The sequence below is a fragment of the Engystomops pustulosus genome, chromosome 10 (assembly GCF_040894005.1).
Source record: "Engystomops pustulosus chromosome 10, aEngPut4.maternal, whole genome shotgun sequence".
Taxonomy (NCBI): Eukaryota; Metazoa; Chordata; class Amphibia; order Anura; family Leptodactylidae; genus Engystomops; species Engystomops pustulosus.
The window spans coordinates 84,573,773-84,589,859 of NC_092420.1; the positions used below are offsets into that span (position 1 = coordinate 84,573,773).

Sequence of the window (16,087 nt, forward strand, 5' to 3'; positions counted from 1 at the left end):
TGGAAGGCCATCACCTGCCTTGAGCCCAAAGACGCTGAAACCTCTGACCAAACCTTAAGGGAACAATTTATCAATGGACTTGTTGATAGAAATCAAAGGTGTCAACTAAAGATCATCTCTTCTCAACATGCCCAGGCCTCTTTCCTTGAGTTTAAGGAAATTGCCATTGACATATTAGGAGACCGATCACCTACTGGACCGCAGAAAGAGCCTGAATCCGTAGAAATGGAAGAATCTGCTCTCACTTGCCATCCCACGCAGTCAGCATCACCTACTCCTGCGACTATGGAAGTTACTGGCATAACAGGACCGGTCCCTAATCTGGCGGACACCCTGCATCAAATCCTTGATCGGTTGACCGAGTTGGAAGTAACTGTCTCTGCTATGAGGAGGAAACCTCCAGAGAACCCGGTACGGTCAGCTACTCCTCGTGAATCTCCGACTAAACAGCGCCCAAAAGAAGCGAAGTCGTTAAGCACCTGGAGTCAGAGGAAACCCCGCCAGCGGTGCAGCTACTGCCATAAATATGGGCATGAAGAGAATGATTGTCGTCAGTTAAACGACAAACCCTTGGAGCTAAGGGACGACCTCCAAGGGAAGAACTTGTAAGTCCCCGAGATGCTAACTGGATGCCCAGGTTCGTGGGGACTCGCCCCATGGTTCATGTAACCATCAACGGAGTTACTCTACCGGCCTTAATTGATACCGGCTCTCAAGTGACCACCCTCCGGAGTGCTGCCTTCGAGAAATGCCGAGGAAGAGCATCCTTAGTCCAGCCTCCAAAGGCTTACTTGAACATCATTGCTACGAATGGAAAACCCGTACCCATCCGCGGCTACTGGGAGCCCACGCTAACCATTGGAGACACTGAGTTAACCAGACAGGGCGTAGTGGTGACACGTGTGCCCGAAAACGGTAACTTCTCCCTGGTACTGGGTACCAATGTCCTCCGCAACTGCTACCCCGAAGTGCTGAAGGCTCTCCATGACTCCCTGCCAACAGTGCCCAACGGTTCCCGGAAGGTAATTCAGGAGACTATGCAGGTTCTAGCGGCGCAACAGAAGTTTGCTGGCCCTAATGGAGAAATCTGCAGAGCCCGGATCAAGGATCCCCAACCTGTTCGCCTTCAACCTGGGACTGAGACGTTAGTATGGTGTCGAGCCTGCATGGGCGTCCAAGGTCAAGACTACCAGGCGATAGTAGAACCTCTACCAGCCGATGAAGACCTGCCCATTCTAGCCGCCAGGAGCCTAGTCACGGTATCCCGAGGACAAGTACCCATTCGACTACTAAATGTGGGAGACTCCCCAGTGGATCTGAGAAAGTACCAAGCCGTAGCCACTCTCTTCAGTGTCCACCCTGAAGACTTGGTGGAAACCTCTCTGTCTGCCTCCCAACAGTTGGAAGTGAAGCCAGGTGCTGAAGATGAGCCTGCCGAGCAATCCTGGTGGCTTGAGCTCAATATTGGAGATGACGATTTTACTCCTGCAGACCAAGTACAAGGTGTCCTGGATGTCGTTATGAAGCACCACCGGGCCTTCAGCAAACACCCACTGGATTTTGGGCAGACTACTCTGATCCAACACACCATCCCTACTGGCTCTCATCCTCCTATCAAGGAACGATACCGGCCCATACCTCCAGCCCGTTACCAAGAGGTGAAGAAGCTGGTACAAGAGATGAAGACAGCCAACGTTATCCGAGAGAGTCGCAGCCCATGGGCTGCCCCGCTGGTCCTTGTGAAGAAGAAGGATGGAACCCTTCGATTCTGTGTTGACTATAGGAAGATCAACAATATCACCCACAAGGACGCCTATCCTCTGCCTCGAATCGAGGAATCCCTCGCAGCCCTAGGGTCAGCTGCCTACTTCTCTACCCTGGACCTGACCAGTGGCTACTGGCAAGTGGCCATGGCGCCGGAAGACAGAGAGAAGACGGCTTTCACCACCCCAATGGGCTTGTTCGAGTTCAACAACATGCCGTTTGGGCTATGCAACGCCCCAGGCACATTTCAACGGCTGATGGAGAGATGTTTGGGTCATCGCAACTTCGAGACCGTCCTGCTATATTTGGACGACATCATCATCTACTCCAAGACTTATGAAGACCACCTCCACCATCTGGCTGAAGTCTTCCAAATCCTGACCCAACATGGGTTGAAGGTCAAGCCATCCAAGTGCCACCTGCTACAACCTAGTGTCAAGTACCTGGGACATGTGGTGAGCGCTCATGGAATTGAGCCAGATCCAGAGAAGATTGCAGCTGTCCACGACTGGCCTACCCCATCAACCGTACGGGACATCAAAAGCTTCCTGGGATTTGCCAGTTATTACAGGCGTTTCATCCCGAAGTTTGCCCAGCTGGCGGCTCCCCTGCAAGAGCTTCTAAGGGGCCTGCCAAAAGAGAGCCAACGTTCCCGAGTAGCCATTGAGTGGACGGCCGAACGAGAAGCTGCCTTCCAGATGCTCAAGCAACGGTTGACTGAGCCCCCGGTGTTGGGATATCCAGACTATAGTCTGCCTTTCACCCTATACACTGATGCCAGCAAGCAAGGTCTAGGGGCGGTATTATCCCAGCTCCAAAACGGAACTGAAAGGGTCATAGCCTACGCCAGCCGTTCCCTCCGAGAACCGGAGCAAAACGACCAGAACTACAGTTCCTTCAAGTTGGAGTTTCTGGCGTTAGTCTGGGCTGTGACCGAAAAGTTCAAGGACTACCTAGCTGCATCATCTTTCACTGTCTTCACAGACAATAATCCGTTGGCGCATCTGAACACCGCACGTCTTGGAGCACTGGAACAACGGTGGGCCTCCAGACTTGCCAATTTCAGCTTTACCATCAAGTACCGGGCTGGTAAGACCAATGACAACGCCGACGCTCTGTCCCGTCTCCCTGACCAGTGGGAGGGACCCTCCACGGATGCTCAGTGGGAAGATGTCGAGATGCCCGCATTCTATGCCCGGTTTGTGCGTCAAGATGCCCAGAGAGTTTACTCCCTACCGACAGAGGCAGCGCCAGCTACTCCTCAAGAAGAGTCAGAGCCCCCTGCGGAAAAGGACCTCTGGATGAGTCTTCAGGCTGATAGCCGTGCCAAAGGAGAGGTAATGGACTATCTCTCTAGAGGGCGAGTGCCTGAAAGAATCCGGCGCAGAAGAGCTGATGGAGAACTGTCTCAATTGTGGCGCCAGAGAAAGACTCTGAGCATGCACCAGGGTCTGCTAAAGAGAAGAACTCTGGACCCGATCACTTATGACCGGCTATACCAGGTTGTGATTCCCAGGAGGGACGCCAAGATAGTACTGGAAATGTACCATGACCGGTCTGGACACTTTGGCGCTCAGAAGACTGAAGCCACCCTCCGAAGGCGATTCTTCTGGGTCAACATGAAGTCCGACATTGAAGCCTGGTGTCGAGAATGCCCAGCCTGCGCCATCGCTCGAGGAGAGCGACACAATCAAAGGGCCCCTCTACGTCCCATTGTGAGCCAACGGCCCTTGGAGATACTGGCATTGGACCACGTGAAGTTGGAGCCCAGCAGATCCGGTCACAGTTATGCTCTTACGATCATCGACCACTATACCAAATTTGTGGTTGCAGTACCTGTCAGAGATCTGTCTGCAAGGACTACCGCAGCGGCCCTGTGGAAGAGCTTCATCCTCCCCTATGGCTGTCCGGACCAGATCCTTACAGACCAAGGAACAGCATTTGAGTCCCAAGTCTTCCAGGAGCTGTGTACTCTATATGGCTGCAAGAAGCTGAGGACCACAGCCTATCATCCCCAAGGCAACGGGCTTTGTGAAAAGATGAACCAGACTCTAATTAATATGCTGAGGACTCTGACCCCTGCAAAAAGGGCTGACTGGCCAAAGCTGTTGCCCGAATTGGTGTACCTGTACAACAATACCAATCATTGCTCCACAGGGTACACCCCGTACTATCTGATGTTCGGGAGACACGGCCATCTCCCTGCTGATATGACCTGGGACATGGAGTCCCCTGATTCCCAGTCTTTACTCCCCCAGACTGACTGGGTTCACGAACACCAGAGGCGCCTGGCGGATGCCAGAGAAGTTGTGGATCTGCGGTTGGAAGAGGCCCGAGAGAAACAAAAAAGGGACTTTGATCGTAATGCCTGTGCTGAGCCTTTTGCCCCAGGAGATCGAGTGTGGCTGCGCAACAACCATCCTACCAGTAAGCTAGATGGGCGTTGGGAGCGTGAGCCATACCTAGTTAGGGACAGTCTCTCCCCTGAAGTCTACGAGATTTCAAGAGGAGACCGTCCATCACTCCGGGTACATAGGAACCGGCTGAAGAGATGTCTTCGTCCTTTTGCCCCTATGTCTACACCTCTCACCTCGTCCCCCAACTTACAGACCTCCTTGTGTTCGCCTACCCCCAGTTTCTTGGAACTTGTGACTGTGCCTCAATTCTGTTTTGTTTCCACTCCAGTAAGAGGTACCTCGGAGGGACCATCATCCCCACCGCAGTCTCCAATACTGCTGCCTGTGGAGGATGATCCGGCTCCAGTGTCTGCAACCCCTGAAGCATCAGAGGCAGCTGAGACTCCGACTCCAGCGCTTGACTCAGAGGAGGACGATGAGGAGGTTGTTATCTTCTCCAGGCCGGAACTTCGAAGGTCTCAAAGGGAGACAAAAGGAAAAGCTCCTGCGTACCTGCAGGAGTACCAGCTGGTGACACGCAGAAGCAGGAGGCAGGTACGTTTTTCTGACACCGAAGTACTTACCACCGAAGAAGATGCAGACTAATCCCTGAAGGGCTGTAGCCCTCTCCAGGTACTTTGTCCATTGTAAATATATGTGTATTTATCTCCATTTACCCCAAAGAGCCAGAGACTTTCCTGAGACTCTTACCCTTATTTATCTCAGTCAAGAGATTATACACTGTCATGTGCTATGATAGCACCCTTCCTCTGCCACAGCAGAGATTTCTTCAAAGGACTCTGTCCCTCTCCAAATAGAGGAGACCCTTTGCTTCTTCAGTGCATTTTTCCCCACATCAAGGGCTGTACCCAGAAGATGGACTTTGTCAGTAGAGACCTTCTGAGAGACTTTTGCCAGATACTCCAGGGAAAAGTTGCTATGTCTATTGACTTATTATTCTGCACTTAATGCCTTCCTTTTTAGGTACGGACATTATGCATGCACTTTTATGCCTTTCCTTTTCAGGAAAAGAGACATTCTATTCTGCTACCCTGAGTAGCCTATCTACCTATGTAACGTTTGTAACGTTCAAGATGTGTACCCATTGGGCTCCTAAGCCAATGTGATCTTAACTTGTTTGCACACTGTCATATATGCCAGTAGTCTGCATTAACCCTTTCATAGGCTTTACAGGTTGTAGTGTGGCTGTGTCGGACCGTCTTTTTGTGTAAAACACTGACCGCTACCTGATCCCTCAAACTGAGGTTTGCACATGGGGGTAGTCCGTAAACTGCGGGTCTTTAGGGGACCGGGGGTGTTACACAGATAGCACCTGGATGCCACTCATACATGGGTAAGGTTGCCAGTCAGGAGGTACTCGTGTCGCATATGCTAACGCAATGCATATACACATTATATAATTGTCGCCAGGGAAGAAGCGTTGATCAAACAAATATACAGGCCTTGGTGCAAGGAGTGGATTACAGGACATGACACCACACCTTTCCTACTGTACAGTTCGGTTTAATGGCGTCAGCGACCAACTGTCATACAGCTATATGTTTTTGTCTTAGTCCGACACCAACCCAGGTGCCTGTCTCCAGGACCATGGGCGGTTTGTCCCTACACCTCACATAGCCTGCACTTCCCAGAAGTGCCCTTAGCCCCTCTATGCCCTAAAACATCTATAGTCGAGCCGAGGGCGGCTCTTTCAATTGCCCCCGGGGTATGCAACACCCTCGCCGATGCAATGGCGAGGTAGTGTTTGCGAATACGTCCCACCTGCATATACCCACATCACACTACATGGTTCTGATAGGACATAGGGGATATTGCAGTAGTGAATCCTGTCTGGCAAGGCAGAGGTTAAGTATTTTGTATGATGCAAGATGCTATTGTCCAATGATATGTGTTACATCCTGTGCTTTGTGAGCTGAGATGTGATTGGAGGAGCAGCCACCACCTGACCAAAGGGAGGTAATAAAACCTCTGGCCAGGAATGTTCTGGAGAACATTAGATGATTATTCTAGTGTGGAATCCTAGAGATCAGTGAGTGAGTGAGTAATCTCTGTCTAGCCCATACCAGAGCAGAAAGAGCCTAGCCCCTGCCTCTGAAGAGTGGAGTATTAGATTAGAGTTAGTGTAGTGAGGAAAAGGGGTATCATCTTACCTTTGAAGGTGATACCTGAAGCCCTACAGGACAAGCTGAAGCTTCCTACCAGGACACAGCTGCCTCCCAGCCTGCCCTATACATCCAGGCTGGTGAACTATCTCCTGAGGCTCCCTCCAACTCACATCTCAGCACTCCATCTACCTGTTAAAGGCACGTTGCTGCGGTTCCTGCCGGTTCAAATAAAGAACTGTAAGTTGTTTTCTTCAACTTCTGTCTCCGTCTGGTCCCTGCTAATACGGCTGCCTTCATCACCGGCACCCTGTCCATCACCCAGAGACTCACTCTCGGGACATTAAGGGGTTGCCCCAGGGAGATCCGCTATAGCAGCCTCTCCCTCATCATTTCTTGCCAACACCACCTGCTGGAGACCTGCCAGGCTGTAGGACAGCCCTCCGGTTCCCCCGTACCAAGCACCGTGACAATAGCGTGCTTAGGCCGCAACCGCCAGCCACTCCGGTACCGCGGGCCCCGGCTGTCACCAGGCCTCACCTCAAGGGCTAGGCCCCGGTGGGGGATGTTGCACATGATCACACAACATAAGATAATAACACATGTCCTATAATACATGATCATACAATATAAGATAATAACACATGTCCTATAATACATGATCATACAACATAAGATAATAACACATGTCCTATAATACATGATCATACAACATAAGATAATAACACATGTCCTATAATACATGATCATACAACATAAGATAATAACACATGTCCTATAATACATGATCACACAACATAAGACAATAACACATGTCCTATAATACATTATCACACAACATAAGATAATAACACATGTTCTATAATACATGATCATACAACATAAGACAATAACACATGTCCTATAATACATGATCATACAACATAAGATAATAACACATGTCCTATAATACATGATCATACAACATAAGATAATAACACATGTCCTATAATACATGATCATACAACATAAGATAATAACACATGTCCTATAATACATGATCATACAGCATAAGACAATAACACATGTTCTATAATACATGATCATACAATATAAGATAATAACACATGTCCTATAATACATGATCATACAACATAAGATAATAACACATGTCCTATAATACATGATCATACAACATAAGATAATAACACATGTTCTATAATACATGATCATACAACATAAGATAACACATGTCCTATAATATATGATCATACAACATAAGATAATAACACATGTTCTATAATACATGATCATACAACATAAGATAACACATGTCCTATAATATATGATCATACAACATAAGACAATAACACATGTTCTATAATACATGACCATACAATATAAGATAATAACACATGTCCTATAATACATGATCATACAACATAAGATAATAACACATGTCCTATAATACATGATCATACAACATAATATAATAACACATGTCCTATAATACATGATCATACAACATAAGATAATAACACATGTCCTATAATACATGATCATACAACATAAGATAATAACTAGAGATGAGCGAGCACTAAAATGCTCGGGTACTCGTTAATCGAGACGAACTTTTCCCGATGCTCGAGTGCTCGTTTCGAGTAACGAGCCCCATTGAAGTCAATGGGAGACTCGAGCATTTTTCAAGGGGACCAAGGCTCTGCACAGGGAAGCTTGGCCAAACACCTGGGAACCTCAGAAAAGGATGGAAACACCACGGAAATGGACATGAAACAGCAGGGGCAGCATGCATGGATGCCTCTGAGGCTGCTTAATCGCACCATTATGCCAAAATTATGGGCAACAGCATGGCCATGACAGAGTGACCGATTGAGGCTAGATAGCATCTAAAACATCCAATAATTGACCCTGACACTATAGGGGACGGCATGCAGAGGCAGCAGCAGCAGCGGCAGGCTAGAGAGTGGCATGGCAACATACCCTAAATGGACTCAGGCTTCAAACCAATGGGTGGCAGAGAGGAACCAAAGGAGGTGAGCAAGAAGCGCTCAAATAATATCGCTACATGATAAAAGTTTGCCAGTATATTTTGTGGATTACACAGCAGGGTGGCGACAAAGTTAACATGGAAGCCATGAAAACAATCCAAAATTCTGCCTGACACAGCTCGTTTGATAAGGGGACCATGTATGGAGGCAGTGAACTAGTAGTAGATTAAAGGTGCTGCAGTTAAAACTATGTTAGTTGGATCTTGGCATGGAGCTGGCGCTCCGCTGCCAGGCGAGCTTTTGCCAATCCAAGCCCCTGTCTCTAGGCTACTCCCCAAACCGCACTTCTAAGAACCTTTTGTATAAGATCAAGTGTAGTAGCGTTCTTATAAGTTTGGGATATGGCGGGTGAGGGGAATGTAAACATCTGCGCAAGAAGCGCTGAAATAATATCCGTAAATGAAAAAAGTTTTCCAGTATATTTTGTGGCTTACACAGCACGGTGGCGACAAAGTTAACAAGTTTGATGCGGAATGCCCTGTAATAGCTCTTGGGCGGTGTGCCTTTTATCACCTAGGCTCAGCAGTTTGAGCACCGCCTGCTGTCGCTTAGCGACGGCACTGCTGCTGTGCCTAGAGCTACCGACTGATGGCGCCATGCCCACGGATGGTAATTCGGAGGAAGAGGAGGAGGGGTGGGAGGAGGAGGAGGCATAGTAGGCCTGAAACACCTGGACCGAGGTAGGCCCCGCAATCCTCTGCGTCGGCAGTATATGACCAGCCCCAGGGTCAGACTCGGTCCCAGCCTGCACCAAGTTAAGTGTAGTAGCGTTCTTATAAGTTTGGAATATGGCGGGTGAGGGGAATGTAAACAGATGCGCAAGAAGCGCTGAAATAATATCCGTAAATGGTAAAAGTTTGCCAGTATATTTTGAGGATTACACAGCAGGGTGGTGACAAAGTTAACAAGTTTGTTGTGGAAGCCATGAAAACAACCCAAAATTCTGCCTGACACAGCACGTTTGATAAGGCGGCCATGTATGGAGGCAGTGAACTAGTAGTAGATTAAAGGTGCTGCAGTTAAAACTATGTTAGTTGGTTCTTGGCATGGAGCTGGCGCTCCGCTGCCAGGCGAGCTTTCGCCAATCCAAGCCCCTGTCTCTAGGCTACTCCCCAAACAGCACTTCTAAGAACCTTTTGTATAAGATCAAGTGTAGTAGCGTTCTTATAAGTTTAGGATATGGCGGGTGAGGGGAATGTAAACAGATGCGCAAGAAGCGCTGAAATAATATCCGTAAATGGTAAAAGTTTGCCAGTGTATTTTGTGGATAACACAGCAGGGTGGCGACAAAGTTAACAACTTTGATGTGGAATCCATGAAAACAACCCAAATTTCGGCCTGACACACCTCGTTTGATAAAGGGACGATGTATGGAGGCAGCTATATGGACGACTTTTGGAGGTAGCAATGGAGACAACGTGTGGAGGCTGCTATGGAGACAATTCAATTTGGATAGTGCCTGTATGTGGCAGTCCAAAAAAGTTTTCAAACCAGAGGAGCAGGTAGGTGGCCCTCCAGAAAAATGGAATAGATTGAGTGCCTGTATGTGGCAGTCCAAAAAAGTTTTCAAACCAGAGGAGCAGGTAGGTGGCCCTCCATAAAAATGGAATAGATTGAGTGCCTGTATGTGGCAGTCCAAAAAAGTTTTCAAACCAGAGGAGCAGGTAGGTGGCCCTCCATAAAAATGGAATAGATTGAGTGCCTGTATGTGGCAGTCCAAAAAAGTTTTCAAACCAGAGGAGCAGGTAGGTGGCCCTCCATAAAAATGGAATAGATTGAGTGCCTGTATGTGGCAGTCCAAAAAAGTTTTCAAACCAGAGGAGCAGGTAGGTGGCCCTCCATAAAAATGGAATAGATTGAGTGCCTGTATGTGGCAGTCCAAAAAAGTTTTCAAACCAGAGGAGCAGGTAGGTGGCCCTCCAGAAAAATGGAATAGATTGAGTGCCTGTATGTGGCAGTCCAAAAAAGTTTTCAAACCAGAGGAGCAGGTAGGTGGCCCTCCATAAAAATGGAATAGATTGAGTGCCTGTATGTGGCAGTCCAAAAAAGTTTTCAAACCAGAGGAGCAGGTAGGTGGCCCTCCATAAAAATGGAATAGATTGAGTGCCTGTATGTGGCAGTCCAAAAAAGTTTTCAAACCAGAGGAGCAGGTAGGTGACCCTCCATAAAAATGGAATAGATTGAGTGCCTGTATGTGGCAGTCCAAAAAAGTTTTCAAACCAGAGGAGCAGGTAGGTGGCCCTCCATAAAAATGGAATAGATTGAGTGCCTGTATGTGGCAGTCCAAAAAAGTTTTCAAACCAGAGGAGCAGGTAGGTGGCCCTCCATAAAAATGGAATAGATTGAGTGCCTGTATGTGGCACTCCCAAAAATTGTTTAAAACAGAGGACCGGGTCGGTGGCCCTCCATAAAAATTGAATGCATAAAGTACTATAGCTAGAGCCAGTGGGCCCTGTAAAAAAATAGCCAGTTTCCTCTGCTTTACTGTACAAAGAGGAGGAGAAGGAGGAAAATGAGGAGGAGGAGGAGTGGATAAATTATTCAGGTTGAGCTTCCTTCACCTGGTGGAGATTGGAAATTAGGAGAAATCCAGGCTTTATTCATCTTGATAAGCGTCAGCCTGTCAGCGCTGTCAGTCGACAGGCGTGTACGCTTATCTGTGATGATGCCACCAGCTGCACTGAAAACCCGCTCGGACAAGACGCTAGCGGCAGGGCAGGCAAGAACCTCCAAGGCGTACAGCGCCAGTTCGTGCCACATGTCCAGCTTTGAAACCCAGTAGTTGTAGGGAGCTCTGTGATCATTTAGGACGATGGTATGGTCAGCTACGTACTCCCTCACCATCTTTCTGTAAAGATCAGCCCTACTCTGCCGAGACTGGGGACAGGTGACAGTGTCTTGCTGGGGTGACATAAAGCTGGCAAAAGCCTTGTAAAGCGTACCCTTGCCAATGCTGGACAAGCTGCCTGCTCGCCTACTCTCCCTCGCTACTTGTCCCGCAGAACTACGCACTCTGCCGCTAGCGCTGTCAGAAGGGAAATACTGTTTCAGCTTGTGCACCAGGGCCTGCTGGTATTCATGCATTCTCACACTCCTTTCCTCTCCAGGGATGAGAGTGGAAAGATTTTGCTTGTACCGTGGGTCCAGGAGAGTGAACACCCAGTAATCGGTGCTGGAATAAATTCTTTGAACGCGAGGGTCACGGGATAGGCAGCCTAGCATGAAATCTGCCATATGCGCCAGAGTACCAACGCGTAAGAATTCACTCCCCTCACTGGCCTGACTGTCCATTTCCTCCTCCTCCAACTCCTCTTCTTCTGCCCATACACGCTCAACAGTGAAGGACTCAACAATGGTCCCCTCTTGTGTCTCGCCAACATTCTCCTCCTCTTCCTCCTCATCCTCCTCCACCTCCTCCGATATGCGCTGAGAAACAGACCTAAGGGTGCTTTGGCTATCAACAAAGGAATCTTCTTCCCCCGTCTCTTGTGAGGAGCGCAAAGCTTCCGACTTCATGCTGACCAGAGAGTTTTTCAACAGGCCAAGCAGCGGGATGGTGAGGCTGATGATGGCGGCATCGCCACTGACCATCTGTGTTGACTCCTCAAAGTTACTCAGCACCTGACAGATATCAGACATCCACGTCCACTCCTCATTGTAGACTTGAGGAAGCTGACTGACCTGACTACCAGTTCTGGTGGAAGTTGACATCTGGCAGTCTACAATCGCTCGGCGCTGCTGGTAAACTCTGGATAACATGGTCAGTGTTGAATTCCACCTCGTGGGCACGTCGCACAACAGTCGGTGAGCGGGCAGTTGGAGGCGGCGCTGCGCTGCCCTGAGAGTGGCAGCATCTGTGCTGGACTTCCTGAAATGCGCACAGATGCGGCGCACCTTCGTGAGCAAATCAGACAGATTGGGGTATGTCTTGAGGAAACGCTGAACTATCAGATTTAACACATGGGCCAGGCATGGCACATGTGTCAGTCTGCCGAGTTGCAGAGCCGCCACCAGGTTACGGCCGTTGTCACACACAACCATGCCTGGCTTCAGGTTCAGCGGTGCCAGCCACAGATCAGTCTGCGCCGTGATGCCCTGTAATAGTTCTTGGGCGGTGTGCCTTTTATCGCCTAGGCTCAGCAGTTTCAGCACCGCCTGCTGTCGCTTAGCGACTGCACTGCTGCTGTGCCTAGAGCTACCGACTGATGGCGCCATGCCCACGGATGGTCGTTCGGAGGAGGAGGTGGAGGAGGGGTGGGAGGAGGAGGAGGCATAGTAGGCCTGAAACACCTGGACCGAGGTAGGCCCCGCAATCCTCGGCGTCGGCAGTATATGACCAGCCGCAGGGTCAGACTCGGTCCCAGCCTCCACCAAGTTAACCCAATGTGCCGTCAGCGATATATAGTGGCCCTGCCCGGCAGCACTCGTCCACGTGTCCGTGGTCAGGTGGACCTTGTCAGAAACGGCGTTGGTCAGGGCACGGATTATGTTGTCTGACACGTGCTGGTGCAGGGCTGGGACGGCACATCGGGAAAAGTAGTGGCGGCTGGGGACCGAATACCGAGGGGCGGCCGCCGCCATGAGGCTGCGAAAGGCCTCGGTCTCTACTAGCCTATAGGGCAGCATCTCCAGGCTTAGCAATCTGGAGATGTGCACATTAAGGGCTTGGGCGTGCGGGTGGGTTGCACTATATTTGCGTTTCCGCTCCAGCGTCTGGGGTATGGAGAGCTGAACGCTGGTGGATGCTGTGGAGGATCGTGGAGGCGACGATGGGGTTTTTGTGGCAGGGTCCTGGGCAGGGGGCTGACTATCAGCTGACACAGGGGAAGGAGCAGTGGTGTGCACGGCCGGAGGTGAACACGCTTGTTGCCACTGAGTGGGGTGTTTAGCATTCATATGCCTGCGCATACTGGTGGTAGTTAAGCTAGTAGTGGTGGAACCCCTGCTGATCCTGGTTTGGCAAATGTGGCACACCACAGTCCGTCGGTCATCCGGTGTTTCCTTAAAGAACCTCCAGATTTCTGAAAATCTAGCCCTCGCCGCAGGAGCCCTCGCCACGGGAGCTTCACTAGTTGACACATTTGGCGCTGATGCACCAGCTCTGGCCCTGCCTCTCCGTCTGGCCCCACCACTGCCTCTTCCAACCTGTTCTGGTCGAGGACTCTCCTCCGTCTCAGAAGCACTGTGTTCACCCGGCCTCTCAACCCAGCTTGGGTCTGTCACCTCATCATCCTCCGATCCCTCAGTCTGCTCCCCCCTCGGACTTCCTGCCCTGACAACAACTTCCCCACTGTCTGACAACCGTGTCTCCTCATCGTCGGACACCTCTTTACACACTTCTTCCACTACGTCAAGAAGGTCATCATCACCCACAGACTGCGACTGGTGGAAAACCTGGGCATCGGAAAATTGCTCATCAGCAACCGGACAAGTGGTTTGTGACTGTGGGAAGGGTCCAGAAAACAGTTCCTCAGAGTATGCCGGTTCAAATGGCAAATTTTGCTGGGAGGGGGCAGACTGGGGGGGAGGAGGCTGAGGTGCAGGAGCTGGAGGAGTGCCGATTTCGGTGACATGGGTGGACTGCGTGGAAGACTGACTGGTGGACAAATTGCTCGAAGCATTGTCGGCAATCCACGACATCACCTGTTCGCACTGTTCTGGCCTCAACAGTGCTCTACCACGAGTCCCAGTAACTTGAGACATGAACCTAGGGAGTGTAGCTCTGCGGCGTTCCCCTGCTCCCTCATCAGCAGGTGGTGTCTCACCCCGCCCAGGACCACGGCCTCTGACCCCTGCAGTAGTTGGACGCCCACGTCCCCGCCCTCGTCCTCTACCCCTAGCCCTCGGGTTAAACATTTTGAAAATGAGAGTTATAACTTGAATTTTTTTTTTACCTTTTTTTGTGTTTTTTTTTTTTTGTGTGTTTTTTAGTTTTTAAAACCAAACGATGCTATCCTATTGCTATGGCTATTTTCTAGCCAAGTATGAAAGCACACTGCTATGCCAGATGATATGACGCTGAGTTATGAAAAAAATAAACCTAAAATAAAAAAGGAAATGGCAGACTGTGCCTAATTGAAATCAAACCCCGGGCCCTAATAAATTTTCCCACTTCGGTCTTTGCGATGGATATGTGCGTCACTAAGCGCAAAACACAGTGGTCGCAAGTCTCACTCCAAATTGCTCACAATTTGCTAGTAGATGCACTGTAACAACTACAGCCACCAGCAGATCAACCAGAAATCAAATATATATAACGCTACTGTAGGCGTAAGTAAGCCGTTTGGATTCTCCTATGGCTATTTTCTAGCCAAGTATTAAAGCACACTACTATGCCAGATGAGATGACGCTGAGTTATGAAAAAAATAAACGTAAAATAAAAAAGGAAATGGCAGACTGTGCCTAATTGAAATCCAACCCCGGGCCCTAATAAATTTTCCCACTTCGGTCTTTGCGATGGATATGTGCGTCACTAAGCGCAAAACACAGTGGTCGCAAGTCTCACTCCAAATTGCTCACAATTTGCTAGTAGATGCACTGCAACAACTACAGCCACCAGCAGATCAACCAGAAATCAAATATATATAACGCTACTGTAGGCGTAAGTAAGCCGTTTGGATTCTCCTATGGCTATTTTCTAGCCAAGTATTAAAGCACACTACTATGCCAGATGAGATGACGCTGAGTTATGAAAAAAATAAACGTAAAATAAAAAAGGAAATGGCAGACTGTGCCTAATTGAAATCCAACCCCGGGCCCTAATAAATTTTCCCACTTCGGTCTTTGCGATGGATATGTGCGTCACTAAGCGCAAAACACAGTGGTCGCAAGTCTCACTCCAAATTGCTCACAATTTGCTAGTAGATGCACTGCAACAACTACAGCCACCAGCAGATCAACCAGAAATCAAATATATATAACGCTACTGTAGGCGTAAGTAAGCCGTTTGGATTCTCCTATGGCTATTTTCTAGCCAAGTATTAAAGCACACTACTATGCCAGATGAGATGACGCTGAGTTATGAAAAAAATAAACGTAAAATAAAAAAGGAAATGGCAGACTGTGCCTAATTGAAATCCAACCCCGGGCCCTAATAAATTTTCCCACTTCGGTCTTTGCGATGGATATGTGCGTCACTAAGCGCAAAACACAGTGGTCGCAAGTCTCACTCCAAATTGCTCACAATTTGCTAGTAGATGCACTGCAACAACTACAGCCACCAGCAGATCAACCAGAAATCAAATATATATAACGCTACTGTAGGCGTAAGTAAGCCGTTTGGATTCTCCTATGGCTATTTTCTAGCCAAGTATTAAAGCACACTACTATGCCAGATGAGATGACGCTGAGTTATGAAAAAAATAAACGTAAAATAAAAAGAAACTGGCAGACTGTGCCTAATTGAAATCAAACCCCTAATAAATTTTCCCACTTTGGTGTTTGAGGTGGATATGTGTGTCACTAAGAGCTAAACACAACGGTAGCAAGTCCCCCTGCTAATTCCTCACAATATGGTACTACTACCACACTACTAGTGCCAGCAAGCCCAGCCACAAGCAAATAAAAAAAAAAGGATAACGTTATTGTAGCCCTAAGAAGGGCTGTTGTAGAATCACTCCTGCCTAACAGTAAGCTAATAGAACACCCTAACGCTTTCCCTGACCAGCAGCAGCTCTCTCCCTAGCGGCATCCAGACAGAGAATGATCCGAGCAGCGCGGGCAGCGGCTAGTCTATCCCAGGGTCACCTGATCTGG

At 48.9% G+C, this 16,087-nt stretch overlaps 1 protein-coding gene across 2 annotated transcripts in view; it reads right to left on the reverse strand.

Annotated features, from left to right (window-relative positions):
* Positions 1 to 16,087, reverse strand: part of BCL10 (BCL10 immune signaling adaptor) — a 55,164-nt gene that overhangs the window by 29,758 nt on the left and 9,319 nt on the right. The gene's annotated exons all lie outside the window — the stretch shown is intronic.